Here is a 21,612-nt window from a genome sequence, read left to right on the forward strand (position 1 = left end):
TTTTGAAACAGGCTTGCCTTAAATAATTGAGGATTTACAAAAAGACAAAACATAAGAGCCGTAATTAAGGAAGTGACATCTGGACTCCAGGAGCAAGGAGGTGATATCCAGACATTCCCTAGTCAGACAATATCTAGAGTACTGCATTCAGACTTGGGCACCGAAGTTTAGATAGGAAATTGATGAGTTGGAGAGCGTCCAAAAATGTGAAGGTCTGTAAGTTCATAGCATATGAAGACTGATGGAAAGAACTGGGGATCATTAGGTTGGAAAACAGAAAGATGGGGGAGGGGAAAGAAGAAAGAAGAACATTATAACCGTTCTGTATTATTTGAAGGCCTGTCATGTGGAAAAGGAAATAGACTTGTTCTATATGGTGCTAAGGAGCAGAATTAATAGGTGGTAGAAGTTGTAAAGAGGAAAATAGATAGATTTAGTCTGGAGATCAGGATAAACTTCCTGACGATGACAACTAACCAGAAATTGAATAAGCTGTCTTATTGGTCACTGTCTCATTGGAAATGTTCTGGGCACATTCTATAAAAGGATTCCTTTCAGCTATAGTTGGACAAGATGGCCACTGAACTTCCTTCTCACTCTTAAATTCTGTTATTCTATGATAATTTCTATACTAAAAATCTACTTCTATGCTTCATCTTTTCTTTTTAAAATTATTTATTTATTTTTAATTTTCAACATTCACTTCCATAAGATTTTGAGTTTTAAATTTTCTCCCCCCTCCACCCAGACAGCATGCAAGCTGATATAGGCTCTACTTCTGCATTCATATTAAGCATATTTTCCCATTAGTCATGATGTAAAGAACAATTAGAACTAATGAGAGGAGGGGCAGCTAGGTGGTGAAGTGGATAGAGCTCTGGCTTTGGAGTCAGGAAGGAACCAAATTCAAATCTGGCCTCACACACTTGACAATTACTAGCTGTGTGATCCTGGGCAAGTCACTTAACTCTAATTGCCTCACCAAAAAGCAAAACAAATAAACAACTAATGGGAGGAACCATGAGAATAAATATGCTTCATCTTTTCATGTCAATGAAGCTTGTTTCTCTAAGATTTTATAATCTGACTGGAAGCTCTAGCAGATTCTTCCAGGCTGGAAAGGTTTACAGGATAGACTCAGAAGGACTAAATGTATGTTGCTGAAGCACCAGCTCAGAAAAGTTGGGAGAAAGTCTTTACTACTGCAGATTTACCTCTATGTGAGAATTGCTTTTGGCTACAGCAACTCACAAATACTGTCAATTAAAGTGAAGAATTTGTAAACCCTATTAATAAAGGGATTACCTACATAGTAATGGCAAGTAAAAGCCATGAAGTTTTGGAGTATTGAAATGAAAATCAATCATATATTGCCCAAATTGAATGAATTCTGTTGGTGGCTATACAGAAAAAAAATCTGAAGTCATTTCTAAATGACAATCCTTCAAATATCTGAAGATGACTACTTTTTTTTCTTTCCTAAACCTTAAAGTCTCAGAGTTAGTAGGGACCTCAGAGTCAGAGGAAGTGAAAAAGCTATAAGGCTCTATGGATAGAGCACTGGGCTTAGATTCAGGAAGAACAGATTTCAAATCAACCCACAGACACTTACTAGCTGTGTGATTCTGGGAAAATCACTTAATCTCTGCCTCAATTTCCTCAGCTATAAAATAGAAATAATAATATCACCTACCTTGGAGGGTAATTGGGAAGATCAAAAGAGATAATCTTTGTAACATGCTTAACACAGTAGTCTGCCACATAATAGGAGCTTAATAAATATTTGTTCCCATTCTCTTTCCTTTCCTTTAGAGACCAGATAGTCTAGGGATGCCTACTAAAACAGTAATAACTGTGTGTCTAAGTCTACAGGGGCCCATAGCTTCCAGATATCAACCTGACTTATATACAAGGCAATGACACATGCCTTAGATAGTGTTATTATTGGTTGGTGGTGCAGGAGAAACTACTAGGGATGTGGAGTTGGGGCATGGAGGAAGAGAATGATATCTGTGATGGAGTACTTGAAGTGAGCTGATATATAATGGGAAGAGCAATTCAGAAAAAAAAATATAGGAGACAGACAGTAACAGAATATCTAAAAACTTGCAGCAACAATAGGTATATGAAGGTTAAGTGGATGTAAAGAATGGAGTTAGCAGCACCATTGTTTAACTGTGGAAATGGCATGAGAGTGAATGTAGTAGGGCATTGGGATATGTTGTGTGCCATAGTAGTCACACTACACAGGGATACCAGTATGGTGAAGCCAGGATGAGAAAGTCTGGTGATATTCTGTATATCTGCCTGGCAAGCTCCCTTTTGGGCTTCAGAATCTGCATGGAAAATAGAGAGGACCTAGGGGACACAAATAAACTCAGAAGCTTGGGTTTGTGTGAGTACAAAGGAAAGTTTTATATCTGAGTTGAAATTCCTGACAAATAGACATTCAGTCTCCACATGGACAACTCCAGTGATGGGGAATATAAAACCATCTTGTGTTAGATTCCCAAATTAGTCTATCTGCTATTTACATGCATTGTTCATGGTTTTGTCCTCTTGGGACATGAAGAATTAATCAAATTTCCTACTCAAATGGCAGTCTTTCAAATAATCTAAGAGCTCTCATCTCACCTACCCCCAAGTTATTAAACATCCCAAACTAAACATTTTCCAGGTTAAATATTCTCCATTCTTTTTGGTCTTCCTCATGTTGTTGGCTGACATCTGAGGATGACTGTAGAAAGTAAGAATGGTACCATAGAAAAGATGAGGCTTAGGGAGAACATGATCAATGTCTTCCAATAGAAGGTCTATCATGCCAGAATGTCTATAACCATGGGATCACATCTTTTTCTCTGAATCTTTTGAAATCTACTTTCCTAAAATCTAGAGTACAGGCCTTATTTTGCCTTTCTTAAATATTATATACTCTTTTCCTCTGTATTACATTTTCTGAAGTGACACGGTCACTTTCTCCCAAGATTCCTGTCACTTTCTTATCACCAGCCAGTTCTTTCATGTCAATCAGAATTAAATCCAGAAAAGCATGGCCCCATTGTGTTTCCTCTTCATAGATAGCGTTGAAATTGTCAGTAAAGTAAGTTAAGAAATTTATCAGATGTTCTACTTTTAGCGTAACGAGACCATATCTTCTGTGGATTACAATGGAGTACCAGTCTAATATTGCATATAGACATGAAGCATCCACATATTTCTAATGTGATATGTTAAATGGAATTCTAGGGATTTGAAGAGGTTAACACCCAAACTTATCTGAAATCCCATGAGAATATAATTTGTTGAAAAGTATTGGTTTGGTGGAGGATCCTGGTAACCAATTATTGAGGTCTCTATTTTTTAAACACTAATTCTAATGAAATTATTCTTTTCTGCAAAATCTTCCCCTTGATCCCCTACCCTTGTTCCACAGTCCAACTGTGATAGCCAAAGGTATCCACTGGAACCAGGAGAGTAAAATTGTATTACGGGGCTAACAGGGTACATACATATATACATGCATACATACATACATGTGTAGATATGTATATGTATGTATATGTATGTATATATTATACATAAGTATGTGTGTATACTTATATTTTCATATATATATATATATATATGTAAATTAATTGCACAGGATGTGGCGGCAGCTATTTAGAGAGAAGTTATGGAGACTCCCTCCCTCTTCCTCTACCCCCTCCTCCACATTATCAAGTAATGGATCATTTCAAGTCAAAAGTAAGTCCTGTTGAGTTTCTATATCCAACTAAGGGTTGTACCAGAATTAATTATACCTTCTGCTGCTTTGCAAAGAATTGTCACCAATAAATTCTAATAAACAGGAGTAGAACAATTTTATTCATGCCATTCCAAAGAAATTAGAACATAGTAGTGTTATTTAGCAATGCAGATGTTTTATTATTGCGTTGTTTATATGAAAATGGATATGACATGGAGAGGTATATCAAATGAGTAGGAGAGAGATTTTTGCTGGGCTCCCATTTTGATTATGCATATTTATTCATAATGCAGAAGTCACTCCATGGAGCCTCCTCTTCTAAGATGGATTACCTATTTTTGGAAGCCTTAGTCTATTTTTTTAATGTTTAGACATGTCAATACCACCTCAGTACAATATTTATGAGTGCCTTGTTTAAATTGTACTTTAATTGGTTTAGTCACCACAATTGTAAGACATGATGCTAATACCTGGTAGCCGAGGAAGCAGGGGAGATAATGATGTAGAGCTGTCTGTTGGCTGCTGGGGAAAAGACACAGAGTACATGGTTTGAAAACAATAATTGCATTGTGACTCTGATTTGTGGTTCTAAGCATAATGTAGTTTTAGTGGTTGATCATTATGTATTCTGTTACACCCATGACTACAAGGCCTGAACAACAACTAGTACCTATCACCATTTGATCTAACCAGCAGCAGGGTATTCACTAACCAAGGAATTGTAGAATTTAAGGGCAATCATATTCATAATTTAGACCTAGGTAAACATTTTCACTTGGAATATTTATATCTCCCAGGTCAAAGTGACTTCTCTTGTTGGGGAAGGGGTACCTTTTGGTTATCTACCCCAACTCCCATTTGGTGCAAATGCCAGACAAAGGAGTATGAGTTCACAGGGTTCTGAGCTCTAAGAAATATTTGAATATTTTTGTCATAGGATACCATATGGTAAGAATACATTGTAAATATTGAAAGAAATGACTATATAAGGAAGTTTAGAAAGCCTAGAAATGGGCAACACATATAGAAATTTACAAACCATTTTCAGCCATTTGGAGTCTGAAATAATTATATTCTACTGGAAAAAATAATTGTACTGGTTTTACCAGTGGTTTGCTATGTCTCTCTTTCCTCCCTTGCCTCCCTCTCTTCCACTTTCTACTGCTCTCCCTATGCCTCCATCAATCTCATGAGATTGAGTATGTAAGCAAATATGTTAGCTAAATCTATTCATTCAGAATTTTATCAAGAGTCACTGAATCCTGACTATGACATGAAGAGTCCTGCCTCTGTGGCTTTGTTCATGCTGTTCTTCTCACCTGAAATGCTTTCCCCATGCCTTTCCACAAATACAGGTACTTACTACCTGTCATTCAAGCACTATCTAAAGCCTTAGTTCTTACATGAAAGCATCTCTAGCTATTCTGACACATGATAATCTCTCTATCCTTTAACCTCCTCTAGTACTTATTTCTTACATCACTTACTTGCCACTTATAAATTGCCCTATGTTGGTAAATGCCTTTTAATACATATATATCTAAATTTCCCAACTTGGCTGTAAGATTCATGAAGGCAGAGATCATATTTTATTCTTCTTTGAATACCCTACCCCCCAGTAAACATCATTTTGTGTGTAGGAAATATTCCACAAAAGTGAGTTAACTATTGTTGGAGTCAACAGACAATTTAAGAATAGGGACTGCTTCTTTTTGTTCTTGTGTATACCTCCTAAAATTACTTGTATCAAGCTCTATACAAAGTAGATTCTCAACCAGTAATAAAATATGCTGAGTGCAATTTCTGTTATATTTCTGATTTTTTGGTCAATGGCTGATGAAATTTTAAGAAATGAGTTAGTTCAACTTACCATTTATTGATAGTATATTTTATTTATCGACTTTATGGAGACAACCTGTATAACTTATTTTTTCATGATAAAAGGGTGTTGTGACCTAGTACAGGAGTTCTTTACAATTTTTGTGCCATGGATCCTATTGGTGAAGCCTGTGGACTCCTTTTCAGAATAATGTTTTGAGATGCATAAAATAAAATACATAGGAATAGAAAGGAATCTCACTATATTGAAACACAGGAAATACACACACACACACACACACACATATATAACACTTCTATATGAATGCTATTATATTAAAATAGCTATATATGATAAAAATGTATGTGATCTGTCTCTCTCTCTCTCTCTCTCTCTCTCTCTCTCTCTCTCTCTCTCGGACCCCAGGTTAAGAATGCCTGATCTAATGGAAAGATCACCAGTGCCTGGTTTCCAAAATAGATTCTGCCATCAGCTAGCTGTGAGAACATAGGCATATAGCTTTCCTCTCTTTGACTCAGTTTCCTCATCTGTAAAATACAGATAATAACACCTACTTCTTGCCTCTCAGGGAAGAAAGCTATTGGAAAGCTCCAGTGGGAAAAGATCTTTAAAAAACATAAACCTCTTATGTATTATTCCAAACAATAATAATATAGTCTCTCTGTGTATGAGATACTCCTGGTCCTTCAAAACCAGTACATGAACCTGCTCCCCCTGAAACTCTCACCCTGTGGCCCACCTGATATATGAGAAGCTAACTATTTTGTTGTGACTTCTTCACATTTAATGTCTTTGAATGAGCTGGCAGACCCCACTGTTGTGCTGCCAGGTAATAACTATGCTGGCTGGAACTATATATATTTCTTGCCTTTTCTACTAATCAACAGGTTGCAACTTAAGATAGAAACGTAGTTCCTAAGTTCGTGCTTGAAATGAGGGGGGGAAAAAAGTCAGAAATGATAGGTTGTCAGCTTCTCGGAAAAGGTGCAAGGCATCAGAAGCAAAAATAAAGACTTTATTGCCTTGCAAAGAAGGCTTTGGTAGCATTCTGATAATACCCACATCTGCTATAATGATCCCATTTAAGCTGTCATTTTCTGCGTTTACCTTGCAGCATTCAAAAGCAACTCTACTTACATGTTCACAGCCAATGCATTGCCAGTGTTACAAAGAGAAAAAGAAAAGGAAAGAAAAGAAAAGAAAATGCTATATGGTATATTTCAAAGAACAGGTTCCTTGAAGGAAATTAGCAGTAATTTTGAGGCCACTCTGGAAGGGAAATAAAGTTTCACAGGGAGAAAAAGAAAAATACCTTTAACAAATAAAAATGAAACTATAAGAAATTCTTTTCCCTTCACCCCTAGGGGATCGGAGTGGTGTCCAGGACACAGTTGTTTAGGGTTGCATCTAGAGAATATGCCAAAAATGAGTCATTCCCAATGCTACAAAGTCAAACTCCAGGCATGAGAGTTCCCTGGGATCTGTCTATTTCTGAAAATGGGGTATAATGATCAAGTTTCTTCAAGCTGGAAGGGACAGAAGAGGTTCTGCAATCCAGCCCTTCACCCAAAGCATCAATCTCTTGGACAAACGATCATCTAGCTCTTTGTGCTAGAGTAAGGTAGAAAGATCTCTGCAGAAAAATGTCAAATTCCTACCTTCATACATGGGCTAGAAATGTATCATCTATATTAGGGAAAATAATGTGAATGATATTCAGGATCTTCCATTAAAGGATACAATCATCTCCCTTTCTCTACAAGGCCTACCTGTTCTTTCAGGTCAAAGTTAAGCCAACCTTTCCTGAAAAATCACAGTCCAAGGTGATCTTTATCTTTTCTGGACTCCTCTAGCAAAACTCTCTTTAACCATAAAGTTCTATTAGTCACTATATGACCCTGAGCAAATCATTTAATGTTTGAGAGCCTCAGTTTCCTCATTTACTGAATGGAGATAATAATGGTAACACTCCTTACTTCACAGGTTTACTGTGTGGAAAGTGCTTTTCAAATCTTTAAACTTTCTATGAAAGTGAGTTATTGCCTTGTATTAGTAATCATATAGATTGGCCTTACTTCCTCCAATTAAACTAGAAACTGCAGGGGTAGAGACCATTTGATTTATACCACACATTCTATAACGTTCTCCACTTGGTAAGCATTTAACAAAAAAAAAATGATTGAGTTGTGAAAGTAGTATCAATACTGAATCCATAGTCTACACTCAAAGGGAGGACCTATTTTTCCTTTTTTGGTGGGGTGGACCACATTTTCATGTGTCTAATATAAGGCTGTATACAGTACAGGCTTTCAATAAGTGCTTATTCACTTACTCTCAGAGAGGAAATGTGGGATAATGGAGAGAGAAACAGAATTAGTAAGACGTTAGTTTAAGTCCCATCTCTGACACATATTGGTTATGTGATACTTGGCATATCCCTTAACTTCTTAGTGCCCCAGGCAACTTTCTACAGCTATATATTGCAAAGCAAGTGCTCTGCATTGATCAACATTGGTAGAGGGAATTTGCTCACTGGGGGTTACCCATACCAATGAAGTCCCAGGTCTGGTCTCCTCACTGGAACAAAACAAAACCAGAAAATGATTGTAAGATCACAGTTGCTTTGACATACAAATGCCAACAATCCTGGTTTTGTGCAAAGAATATTGAAAAACATGAGCTGATATACTTGTGGTACATACCTGCCTCAGTTGCTAACTATGTCACTCATGTAATTTCAGGGAGGGCAAGGATGCCACTTGGTTCATCTTTGTATTTCTCATAGCAGCTATTGCAGTAACTTATATGGACTAATTTATCAATAAATGTTTATTGAATGAATGCTAAATAAATGAACTAGCTGTTTGTCCAGTGACCTTTATACTCTACCACTATATTATTACCTCATAGTGAAACTCTTTTTTGAATGAAAGAATGACATTGCTGAGCTTGCTCAATCACCTTTTTTCCTTTTGAATGACTTCATGATTCTGTTGAAATAATATTTGCTTAGCCCAGAAAAGAAAGTGAAACTTACATCATTTGTCAATTAGTTAAGTGTTGTTACCTTGAAGAAAGTATTATTTTTTTTTCTTGGTCTCAAAAGGAAGAATCAGGAACAGTATATAGAAACTATGGGAAAACAAATTTCAGCTAATTTTAGAGCTGTCCAAAAATGAAATGGGCTGCTATTATATGGAGTAAGTTTTTTGTCACTAGAGATATTTAAGGAGAGTTTGGATCACCACTTTTCAGGGGTGTCTCTTCCATATAATTTTTTTTTAGGCAATTGGGGTTAAGTGACTTGCCCAGGGTCACACAGCTAGTAAGTGTCAAGTGTTTGGTCTAAGGTCAGATTTGAACTCAGGTCCTCCTGACTTCAAGGCTGGTGTTCTACCCACTGCACCACCTAGCTGCCCCCATATAATTTTATAATCAATGCCAAGTTCCCAAAGCCTAAATCTCTCAGAAATATTTTATAATCATTTTCATCATTTTTTCTTTATGTAAATGAGTTTCTAATCAATAAGGGAATTGCCTAAATAACCTGATTGCAGAGTGCAAAGGAGTTTTCATAAATGGCTCTGTAACAAATTGTGATGAAGCTCTGCAATTAACCTGATGGAATTGAAGGACATTGGCCACTGGACAAAGTACCTGACTCAAACACATTAGTTTAAAGGATTGACCACACCCCTTACAGCCTAGTTTAAAAAGCAAGCTGGTTCCACTCTGAATCAGCCAGCTCTGGAGAAAGGATTCAGCTGTTGAGATTCCTGTTCAAAATTTCCCTTCTGTCTCTCCATGAATATAGTAAAAGAACAAAAGAAATTTTTCTCTTCTCCTTCCTGACACTGTAATGACGTATTACAACAGAAGCACATGGCATTGTCCAGTGGGTCAGAGGTTGGATACAGAGAAGAGTCATGTGAGTTGCACTGTTAGAGGAGACAACACTATGTTAACTGGTGCTGGGATTCTACTACACAGAATGGCAGACTCTAGGACCAAGCAACTTTTGGTGCTAGGGTATGGGTTATGGTTCATTCTTGAAGAGCATAGCAGTACCTTACAATATGAGTTCAGCTGAGCTGAAGCTGGAGATATGGACATAATGGTCAAGCATTGGAGCCACATGCCCCACCCAGAAACAGGTCCAACGGCATAGCTTGCTAGTGGAGACACTTTCTCCCTTTAGGGACAACATGAGGATATCTTTGGAGGTCTTCAGGGAGTCTGGCAGCACCACAGCTGCTAATTGCCTCCGCCACATGTATCTTTTGTGTGTGAACTCCTCTTGTGAACCTTGTGGGCATCCACTCTTCCTACTGACAAATGCGATATTTGTAGGATTTCTATTTGTATACCCATAAGTCTGACATATCAATTGGTTTTGAATGTCCATTTAGAAGTACTTTATTATACTTGCTAAGGTCTGATCCCTTATGCCCAGATAGGTATGTTTTTTTTTCCAAACAGCACACATCATCTATATAAATTCAGAGACAAAAATGGATGATGTTATGTGGGCAAATATTACAGAACATTTGCCAATCTACTAAATTAGGTCACATTTGTATTTATAATGTCCATTTAAATATTTTTTTCTTTGCAATGAGTTCACCTTATTTTACTACCATCATTTATACTTGATGCTAACAGATAATATATTTGGGTTTTGTAAGTATTGATAAATTGCATAGCTCTTGCATTACCTAGCATAGATCCAGCACCACTCAGTATTTTCCCATAATAAAAACTGCCATGAAGGCACAGGTTATAGCTAAATGAACAAGAAATTATCCTTCATGAGAGAATTAAAAAACACATTCCTAATTAATAAACTTCTAAAACATTGTTCTTTTCTTCCTGAAACTAATTAAAGTTGAGCCGGAAAAAAAATCCACCCTCAGCTTTGTGCTTTTTTTTTTGTCATTCTCCTGCAAGCTTTCTCCTCTTCACAACCCTGTTCAAAACTCATCCATCGCCCCTCCCCCCAAAATGCCTACCCAGAGTAAACCTATGGTTCTACTAACTTTAACACTTTGCTATACTTTAATACCTGCCAGCCTATTCAACCCACTATCCAACCAATCAACCAACTTCATTGATTTAAAATATATTTTATATTTAAATATTGTTGAAGGTACTATCATATTTAAAATGTGATCAAATAACCCCTACATAATATTAAACAAATATACCAAGGTTTACATGTCAAAATGAAATTTGACCCTCAGAGATGTTAGCTCTAAGCTAAGATATTCAAATAATGCTGTTGTTGTTCACAACATTATTGAAACAATGCTTTCAGAAATGCCAGAAGTCAATCAGAAGTTAGGTGGAAAAGAGAGCTGACAGAGCTGGGTCATATTGCTTTTTTGACTCAGAACATGGCTTGATTCTGGAATAATGAATCTTATTTTCTTGTATGGCTGGGAAACTATGGCGAAAAATCCCAAATGGAGGTGCCAACAATATCATTACGTGGTCATAGTTAACATATACTCTCTCTTCTATCCTAGGTTTAGTAGTTCATTTGATCCCCATGGAATATGTGACATGGTTTAACGTCTTCCCACCATTATGGTTTCCATCCTTTGGACTTTCTCTAGCTAATCAATCTCACTCCCAAATTATGACTTGAATGTAATTATTCAGATGTGGCCCAATCTAGACAGCATGCGGCATGCTAGCACCTCATTTGCATTGTGTATTACATGTCTATTTGTGCTGCCTATGATTGCATTAACTTTTATGGTTGTTGCATCACATATTTGAGCTCCATTGAACTTGCAGTCCACCAAAATTCTCAAGTCTTTTTTTCTTCCAAAAATGGCATCTACTTATACCTCTCCTTTACTGTTCTCTACTGCACCTAATTTTTTGAACCCAAATATAGGGCTTTGCATTCATCCATTTGTGTTTGCACTTCATTGTCTGTATTACATGTTATTTCATTGGCTTCAGCCTGTGAGATTCTGGTTGGTTCTAGTTCTATCATCCAACAATCAAACTATCCTCTGAAACTTTGTGTCACCTTTAAATGGGATAAGCACATTGTCCATGCCTTTATGTTGAATAGAATAAGGCTAACATCAGAGCCCTAAGAGACTCCATTAGCAATTTTCTAAAGGGTTGACATTGATCCAATCTTTTAAAAAAATTTTGGTCATTCAAGTTTATTCTAAAGCTATAATACAATCTAGTTACTATCATGCAATCTTGCTCATAAGGATATCATATGGAAGTTTCACAAAATGTCTGGATCTGAGATTTTTTTATGGTGTGGGGAACTACCACTGAAGTAACTCCCACCACAAATGTGGATCTACAGCTCTTCTTTAGCCTAAGCTAGGTGGCACAGTGATCTATTGAGCACTAGAATCAGGAAGGCCTGGGTTCAAATCTGACCTCAGACACTTCCTAGCTGTGTGACCCTGGGTAAGCCACTTAACTTTCTTTACCTTCTGTAAAATGAGCAGGAGAAGGAAATGGCAAACTACTGCAGTATCTTGGCCAAGAAAACACCAAATATGGTCACGAAGGGTCAGACATAACTGACACAACTGAACAGCAGCAACTTACATAGTTGTTTATAGACATTGAAAGAGTAAGTGACTCTCCCCAAGGTTACATAGCCAGCAAATGTCAGAGGTGGGAGTCCAATATATAGGAGGTCTTCCTCATGCAAGGGAAGGCTGAGTCTTTATCCTCTACATTAAGCTGCTTCTCCTAAAATAAGTTAGGGAGACAGAAGGAGATAAAAGAGGTAGGTAGCAATTACCCATAAGTCTGTTTTCTCAATGTCTTGAAGTCAAAACCAACATTCCTAAGAGTTTAGAATGGCCTTAAATATTTCTTAGTTTGGGGAAGCTAGGTAGCACAGTAGACAGAGCAGCAGCCGTGGAGTCAAGAGGACCTGAGTTTAATTCCCGTCTTAGACAAGACAGCTGACACTTACTAACTGTGTGACGCTGGGCAAGTCACTTACCCCCATTTGCCTTGCAAAAAAACCAAAACAACATTTCTCAGGTCCAACAAGATGCCTTTTTGGGGAAGGAAGATGAAGATATTTCATTTTCCTTTTTTTCCCTCCAAATCAATCAATCAACAAATATTTATTAAGATCCTACTATATACTAGGCATTGTGAAACACTGAGGATACAAAAGGAGGCTAAAGACAGTCTCTGCTCTCAAGGAGTTTACCCTCTAATGGGTGAGACAACTTTCAAGCACATATATACAAAGTAAACTACATATGAGAAGTAGGGAATAATTAACAGAGGGAAGTCACTAGAATTAAAAGGGAGGCTTTTAGTAAAAGATTGGATTTCGGTTGAGACTGACAGGAAGCCAAAGAGGTCAGTTGATAGAGCAGGGGAGGGAGAGCATTCCAAGCATTGGGGACAGCCAAAAAAAAAATGCCCAGAGTCAAGAGGTGAAATATCTCATGAAACAGCCAGGAGGCCATTATCACTGGATTGAAAAGTACTTGTTGGGGGGTAAAGACTACCCTGTGAAGTGTAAGCTCAGGTAAATCCTACCATATTGGAAAGGCTCCAACTAAAGTTCCGATGATAGATTATATTTCTTCTGTGTATGGCCCATAGTACCTAAATGAAAATCATCATCAGATTTTTGGCTGCCAGGTATTTTTTATTTTTTTTTGCTACCACAATTAATGAAATGGTTCATTAATGGATGGAGGAACTGCTATCTGCTTTGGAGATAATCTTCCTTGCAATGGAGAAGATCACAAATCTTTTTAAGCATTAAATTAAGTTAAATGTAGAACTTGGTATTTATCAATAATACATTTATATAGGATAAGGATTCTTTCCACACACTTTCACTTGTGTTATGTCATTTTAACTTGACAATATATAGAGAGTATATGAGAAAAATCTTGTGAATTCTAATTATATTGATGAGAATCTTGAAACACAGAGAAGGTCAGTGGTATGTTAAAAGAAACATAGTTAGTGACAGACATAGGGGAAGGTCTTTGAGTCCTCGGGCTCTTTTGATTAGATAATGCAGTACATAAATTTTCCACTGGTCCTCATTTGTTCCTTTAGAATCCTTCTTTTCCACACCCTACATCCTTCACCTCGGTGACCAGCACCCTTACGCAGCTATCTGGTTGTCCAAGGACCATCTCTGTACTCAGAGGCTATCCATACTCTGGATCTACTCCACTTCTGGATCTACATCCCCAGCTGTATAGATAAGCAGAGAAACTCAGTGTTTCACTTGCTTGTGGCACTATTTTCAGTTAGCAGTCATGGAACATCCCGGGAAAGAACTAATATATTCATACTAAGGTGGTCATGGATAATGACTAATTAGGTTCACTGTTTTTCAGGAGTGTCTAGGCTTTAACAAAGGGATATATTTGAGTCGAAAGGATTGAATCAATAATGATGGAATTAAAGGCATATTATGATTACAGTATTTTTGGTAAGAGGTCCTTTCTGTGCTTCTTTAAATCATGCCATATATGCAGTCACCTATGTACAAGGCTGGCCCTATCCCAAGTATTCTGTGTTACATCCTGCTCCCAACCCTTTGTAAATGGTAGGAGGAGACCGTGACAAGATTTTTTGCTTCCTCGCTGCTCTTTATCTATCTTTGAAGTATAGCTCACAAAGGAGCCTCCCAGATGCCTTTGAGGAGAGTCATACAACCAAAGAAAGTAGACAGTTACATGGAGTAATTTACGAAATACCTGTGATGATTCCTTCCAGGGCAGGGTTCTTTCTAAAACATCTTTCAAACCCATGTGTGTCCCAATTTCCCAAATTACCAAGGAATGATTCTTTTGTTGGTTCTCTCTTGATCATGTGCACTAAACACAGGGAGATAAAGCCTAATCTCAAACAGTGTATGGTGGGTAATTATATTTTTAAGGAGCTTCAGTTTCATTATTTTAGCATCTGCATAATTAACAGAAGTGTGATTCTCAATTAACAGGTTTTTCTTTTGTCTCTTGGATGTAATATCTTCATGGATGGGAAGAATATGTTTCTTCTCCTTTTAGGAAGATATATTTATGCATGGTAAGTTTGGGGAGCTGTGGTGTCGGTTTTAATGAAGAAGTCCATCGGTGCAGCAATGAAACTGAGGAGCAGCTTCGAGGCTGCCGATCAACCCCTGTTGAGCACTGCAAAGTAATAACGCTTTCTGGGGAGAGACTGACAGCAAATAGCAAAGGTGTGAAATGAGAGATGAGATTTTCTTTGGAGCTTGTCCAGCTCTAGATACTCTTCTAACCTGTCGCTCTCCCCTCTCAGCTTTTCCCCATCTGTAGACTTAGGCCAGGCCAGTCTCCTCTACATGTTCCCCAGAGCATCCCTGATGATTAAACACCTGTGGTGAGCAAAGCCTCTGGAGTTTCTGCAACATGTAGCTGAAAATTCTCTTTCACGGAAGCTGAGAATTAAACCCTAAATTTCCTTTGCAACTAAGTGATCCACCATGATTATGAAAAGCATAGCATTCCATTTTGATCAGCTCATTTCCATGCTTTCAGATAATTACCGGTTTTATTGTGAGATTACAGCTTGCAGGATGCATTGCTTCACTAATTAATTTTTTAAAAGTAGTTTTGTATTTGGAGAAGTGTTTGTGTAAGTTTTCCTATGCCTTGCAGAACATGAGGTACATTATTCCAGTTTTATCCATGATGAAGCCAGATTTTAAGTAAGAATCTTAAGGGGATTTTGTCTTAAAGCCCTTTGTATCAATTTGTAATCTTTTCTTTCTTCTTTCTGGGGAAACTATGGTCAATGTGATTGTTATTTGTCCAGTCTATGGATGAATTATCGTGAATGAATATTCTTGGTCCATGTTTGTCTCTGAATGATTAGACATAGGGTGGGAATCAAAGTTCCAGATCCCATTCTTTGGTGTCCTATCAACTTATTAACACCTACATTTAAGTAAGTCATTTGATCTCTTTGATCCTTAATGTCTTGCTTTATAAAATGGAGAAGATAGAAAAAGATTTACACTCATATACCTGAATCAGATCAATCAAACAGTCAATCAATAAGCATTTATTAAGCATGATGTGACAGGAGTTATAGCTGGTGATGTGGAAATAAAGACAAAGATGGAAAACATCTCTAGTCTCAAGTATCTTAAGTAAAGGGGGTATGGAGTGGAAATTTTGTTTCCTTTTGTGATGGGGAAAGGTTGTATTCCAGGAAGACATTCTTTGGACAACATCAGCCTTATGCATAGATGGCTGCCTGTGTGGCTTCTAGAAGCTATTGCTTAGACTAAGTCAAAGATGAGGCTTTCTTATTCAAAGAAAGCTATTTTGAGAGAAGACCATCAACATTGTACTTTAAAGGATGTGAATTATAAAGATTACAATTGAAAGATCATTGGCTCCGTATTCAGAGGACCTTAGTTCAAATCTCACCTTTCATACATCCATGTGTAAACAGGGGCAAGTCACTTATCTCCCCTGGGCTTAAGTTTTCTTATCTGTAAAATGAGGTTGTTTAGACTCAAGTTCTTTTCAGATCTAGATCTGTGATCCTTTGGTCCTATGAGTGGATGGATTACTCTACTCAGTGGAAGAAGCTATGGGGAAAAGTGAAAGATGCTTCTTGGAAAAGGAAGGTTTGAGGTAACAGTAAGCTCATAGAATTGAAAGAGTGAATTGGGGAGTTGTAAGAACTGGGACAGGTAGAGAAACCAGATGTTGACAAGTAGTAGGATCAAGGCTTCTCCATCAAGCAGGAAGGCCCTCCTTAGTTCTTCTGACCCACTCCTGATCTCTCCTTTTCCGAGCTGCAACAGCAGCTAAGTATTCACATTACTTAATATGGCACTTAGTACTTAATTTAGCATTTAGTAATTAAGCATTCTCATTTCATGTGTGTATGTCTCATATCCTTGAATAAGCGGAGGACATGTCTTATATATCTCTTATTTTCCCCTCCCCCCACCATGAGCTTTAAACAGCTACAGATTAAGATTTTATAAATGACTCCACAGGTTAGGAGTGCCAAACTCCAATAGAAATGGGGGCTGCTACTGCTGTGCATAAGTATGTATAATGATTTAGAAAACCACATATTGACATTATCTATGTTTTATTGTACTTTTATTTATTTTGCTAAATATTTATCAATTACATTTTAATTACCACTCAGAAATGTTGTGGCCATATGTGTGTTTGACATCTCTGCATTTGGGCAATAAGAAGGGAGTATGATAAGGTTTCAGCAGCATGAGCAGTAGAAGGGGAGGCCAAAGTGAGAAAGGTTTTGTTGTGGCTAGTCATATAGAGCACAGCTACCAGAACCCTGAAAAGAGACAGAGCTTGACCCTTCTAAGAATAATTTATATGTGGAACTACATGCACCAATACATTTATATTTCATATATATGAATGTTCAAGTGATCTGTGATTTTGTCAGGGTAGGCAAATCTCAGTGTGAGAATTCCCTCCACTGATGGGGAAAAATAGTTCACCTACAACTTAGTATATGAAATTGCATGGGATGCAGAGCTGAAGTGACTCTACTAGTCACACAGCTAAGTGTCAGAGAAAGGGATTCAACCAGTGCCTTCCTAACTCTAAGCCCAGCACACTATCTATTATAACACAATGCTTCTATTATTAATGTTGGACATTTCTTTGGGGGGAAGGGGGAACCAGACCTATGATTTCACTCTTTTGGGGACCTCCCAGTGAGAGAACTTCTTTTATCAATGCATTTTGACACCTGTTTCTCTGCTTAGGGACTTGCTGGGGCAGTGATAGGTTGTCATTTTCCAAAGGTCTCCCAGCCAGAGAACATGAATTCAGGTCTTGTAATTTCTAGGTCAACTCTTTACCCACTATGCCAATCTGCCTTTCATGATGCATTGACATATAAGAATGGTCAGTGAATAATTGTATTCATATTACATATACTTCAAGAGTTAGAGGTTTTTAGGACCAAAGAGTCAGTACATGCTTGGGATGAAGATGAAGGAAAGCAGGAACTAAACTTCCATATCTAAAGAGAGGAAGAAGTAAATCCCAGGAGTGACAGGTGAGCCCCAAGATGTTTTTCATGCTAGCATCCTGGAGTTCAAGGATGAGTGCATATGAAATATGCATAGTATAGGAATCTATGCTTCTTGTAATTCATGGGAAACATTAGTGGAGAAAAAAGAAAAAAGGGGAAATGTGTACATAGTTGGTAAGAAGTGTCACGATTTAACTTCTGAGTGAACTTGAAGAGTATAAGAGAAGAAGGATTTGAGGACATGACTAAACTAAAATCTGAGCTTTGATGCTAGGAGAGTTAATTAGAATTCCCAAGAAGTTAGAAATTGGGCCAGAAGGAGTCTAAGAAAGGAAGAGAAAATTCTCCACTCATACCAATTTCATTCTTCAATTCTGACAATTTTATCATTTTTAGTGATTTCTGGTTCTGACTCTGCCAGGAACTCTGTGACCTTGAACAATTTCCATAGCATCTTTGGCCTCAGTTTCCTCATTTGTCAAATGGAGATTAATATATACATACATACATACATACATACATATATATATATATATATATATATATATATATATATATATAAAATTCTCACTGCTGTTTGAGATTCTTTTGATAATCAAATCAAGTTAATATATGTGAAAGATCTCTGCAAATTATAAAACACTATATAAATGAAAGAGATTGTTAATATTGTTATAGAATAATGAAATCTTTAGAGTTGGCAGGAACTTTAGCACCTTGTGGAGGCAATGCATCATATGTGCCCTTGTATCTTCACAGCACAAGGCGTAGTGTCTTGCACACAGGAGGTGCTCAGTAAAATGTTATTGGTTGATGATAAAAATTAATGAACTTTGCAATTTTTTTTAAAAGATGTGTTTTACTTTCCATTTTAGGCATTGTAACATTTCACTTGGCATGCATAAACACTCTGAAAGGGGCCTCAAGCCTTCACCCTGGGTGTGGAAGGAGTCTAAGGAAAGAAAAGAACATGCTGAAAAGTCTGAAGAAATTTGAGTTTAAGATTGAGTGGCTATGGAGTCTGTTCGCTGCAACTTTCCCCTCCTGGAAGAAGGAAAAGAACATTGTTGAACAGCAGAAAGAGGGTTTAATCGGGCAGTGCCCATGTTGCTATAGTCACGGATGTGGTTGGCATCCAAACCAGGTCTCCACATGGCTCATTACTTCAGGGTGAGAGGCTATGGGGGGCATGTGCATCTGCTAATGAATCTGGACCTGGTACAGACACCTAGCTAGCTAGCTGCTGTTTTCTGAGTTTTCATTTCTTAATTGCATTTTACCCTGACAAAGTCACTATTTTCTATAAGTTCCCTAATTTTTGTCGAAGGTGAGAGGTATTTTAGTAACAACTTTAAAAGAAGGGAAAAATGTATTTTGTATGCAGCTCTTCATACAATTCTGCCATTATCATGTTTCCATTTGATCTCAGAAGGGTCATCACTGAACATGTCTTTCTAAGTTTCAAATGTACCCTAAGGAATTCTTTTTCCCCATTTCAGTTGTGATCCAAATGAAAACCTTTTGCAGTTCAAGCTCAGTTCCCCACTCTTTTTAAGAAAAGAAGAAAACAGTTAAGTAAAGTGGAAAGGATTTTTAAAAATGAAACTTTAATGAATTAGATGTAAGTGAATTATATTCATCTTTAGCCAACCTATCATTATTATGGGATAAGAGGGAGAAGATGATGGTGATAGCAAGTTATGGAGTAATTGTGCCTCTCTTCCAGAGCTATAACTAGGAATTTTTTCATAACTTATGATACTGGGGGTTGGGGAGTAGGAATTTGTCTTGGGAGATGGTAGGAGAGGAGAAAACAGCAGATGCAGATCAGTGGACAGTCTCACTGTTAGTGATGTTGCACTGGAGATGAGGTGATTTGCCCCTTGCCTCCATGGGATTTGTGGGAAAACTAGGTCTTAAGGAAGAAACACCATGGCAAAGTGATCCTGGGAGACAACTGGGGGTGGTTGCACAATTTAATACCATAAACTAGCAGAGGAACATTAGAAGCATGTGGGACAATGGTCACTTAAACATGAAAGCATATCCTTTCCCTACTGATTTCAATGCCCTGAGGCAAAGACCCATTCATTCCATGATAATGGGATGGTAATCATAATAATACAAACCATGACAATGACAACTTTGTTCTTTTCTGTCTTTCTCTTATTTTTGCCCACGTTTTTGCCATGTTTTTCTGTTAATCCCTGTCTCTAAAGGTGGGCCTGGGATGCTAGTAAACACTCTTAGGTGTTTACAACTCTTTTATTATAACAGTTAATAGAAAGAACATTGGACTAATTTAGTTTGACAACTCACTAGCTGCGTCACCTTTGAAAAGTTGCTTAACCTGTTTAGGTCTCAGAAATTCATCTGTAAAATGTGACTAACGTTCTGCCGTACAGCTTCTGTAAGAATCAAAAGAAAAGATGACAGTACAGCAAGCTGCACTGTAAAGTGATGTAAGCTTTTATTGTTATTACAGACGTGCTTGGACTATTCAGAGCATTCTAAACACTTTTGTCTTGATTGTTTCTATGGAACATTGATTCAGTAAACAAAGAGTTGAATGAACCTTCATTTTAGAGTCACATGCAGGGTCTAGTTTTGGCCCTATCACTTACTTCTAGTGTGACCTTGAACAAATACTGAACTTTTCTGAGTTTCAGTTCCATGATATCAAGACGAGGAATTTTGAATCCATGACGGCACTAAATTACTGTGATGGTATTCTCAGCCAAATAAATTTCTATGAATATTATGTTATTTAAAATAATAATAATAAAACTTTATATTGTATTTTACAAAGCCATTTCACAAATATAATTTCATTTCATCCTTAAGCTAGGTAGCTAGGTCAGGAATCATAATACAAAATTCAAATACAACCAATGGTTATTGTCTTTTCTGTGTAAGGCACTGTGCTAGCCATAGAGGATACTCCGAAACTCAAGTACTCAAATAGATCTGTGACATGCATGACCATTTCTCATTTGTGTTCTCTCATAAGTTCTCTGTGTGTAGTGGTGATGGGGGGAATTCACCCAATGTTCTGGGAACCTTCTTGTCTCTCGATATTGCAAGGATACTGAAAAAAAATCATACAAGTTATTCATCACCTATCTGTTGCCTTTTCCACATAAGCCCAATTTATTTTTGGCTCATATTCTTAATGATATCCTCTTTCATTTCTCTCTTTTTAAAAATGTGTTCCCACATGCTCATGTCTACCATGTGCTTCTCCATTGTCTTTTGAGAAATTTTCAAGTTCAGTTCTCCTCAGACTATTATGTTCCATAACTTGCAGCCATGTAACAATACCATAAGAATATCAGAATTAACATATGGGCCTTTGGTTAAAGGAGAGCTTGAGGTCATTCGATGAACTTTGCAGTTTCCCAAAAGACAATCTAGGTGTCTTCCTTATCCTATTTCATCATAGCCTCTATTCATTATCCATTTGCAGCGTCTGTCTACAAAATATATACTGATTGATGATCAGTATAGGTTGTCCACTTAATTGCATGTAATAGGTTGAACAATGGATATTCTTCATGCACTTAGATTTTCCTTTGTGGATAATTGGACCAAATTTTTTCAAGTGACTTCAGACTTATAGCAGACTTATCTGCTATACTCTTGGTTTTGATGCAATCAGCAAATTAGTACAATATCATCTGCAAAAGGAGTACATGGAGGGTCTTCCCATCTATAAGGAAGATTTCCTAAACTTGAGATCTGTGCTAGATCTCTGCCATAATAGTAAATACCTGTGGTGACAATGTCTCCCTGTTTTCTGTTTAGTTTAATGTTGATGATCAAAGGATTGACTAACCAGGTAATAATCTCTCTTGTGTCTTTGCAGGAAGCTTGTATAATTTTGACATTCATAAGAGGTAAAGAACAAAAATCATAAACAAATGAGAAAACAAAAGCCATCAATAAAATAGCACATAAAAAATGTTAACTGATGTTATGCTAAATTTGAGAT

This window comes from Phascolarctos cinereus, unplaced genomic scaffold (assembly GCF_003287225.1).
Source record: "Phascolarctos cinereus isolate Bilbo 61053 unplaced genomic scaffold, phaCin_HiC Scaffold_4;HRSCAF=312, whole genome shotgun sequence".
Taxonomy (NCBI): Eukaryota; Metazoa; Chordata; class Mammalia; order Diprotodontia; family Phascolarctidae; genus Phascolarctos; species Phascolarctos cinereus.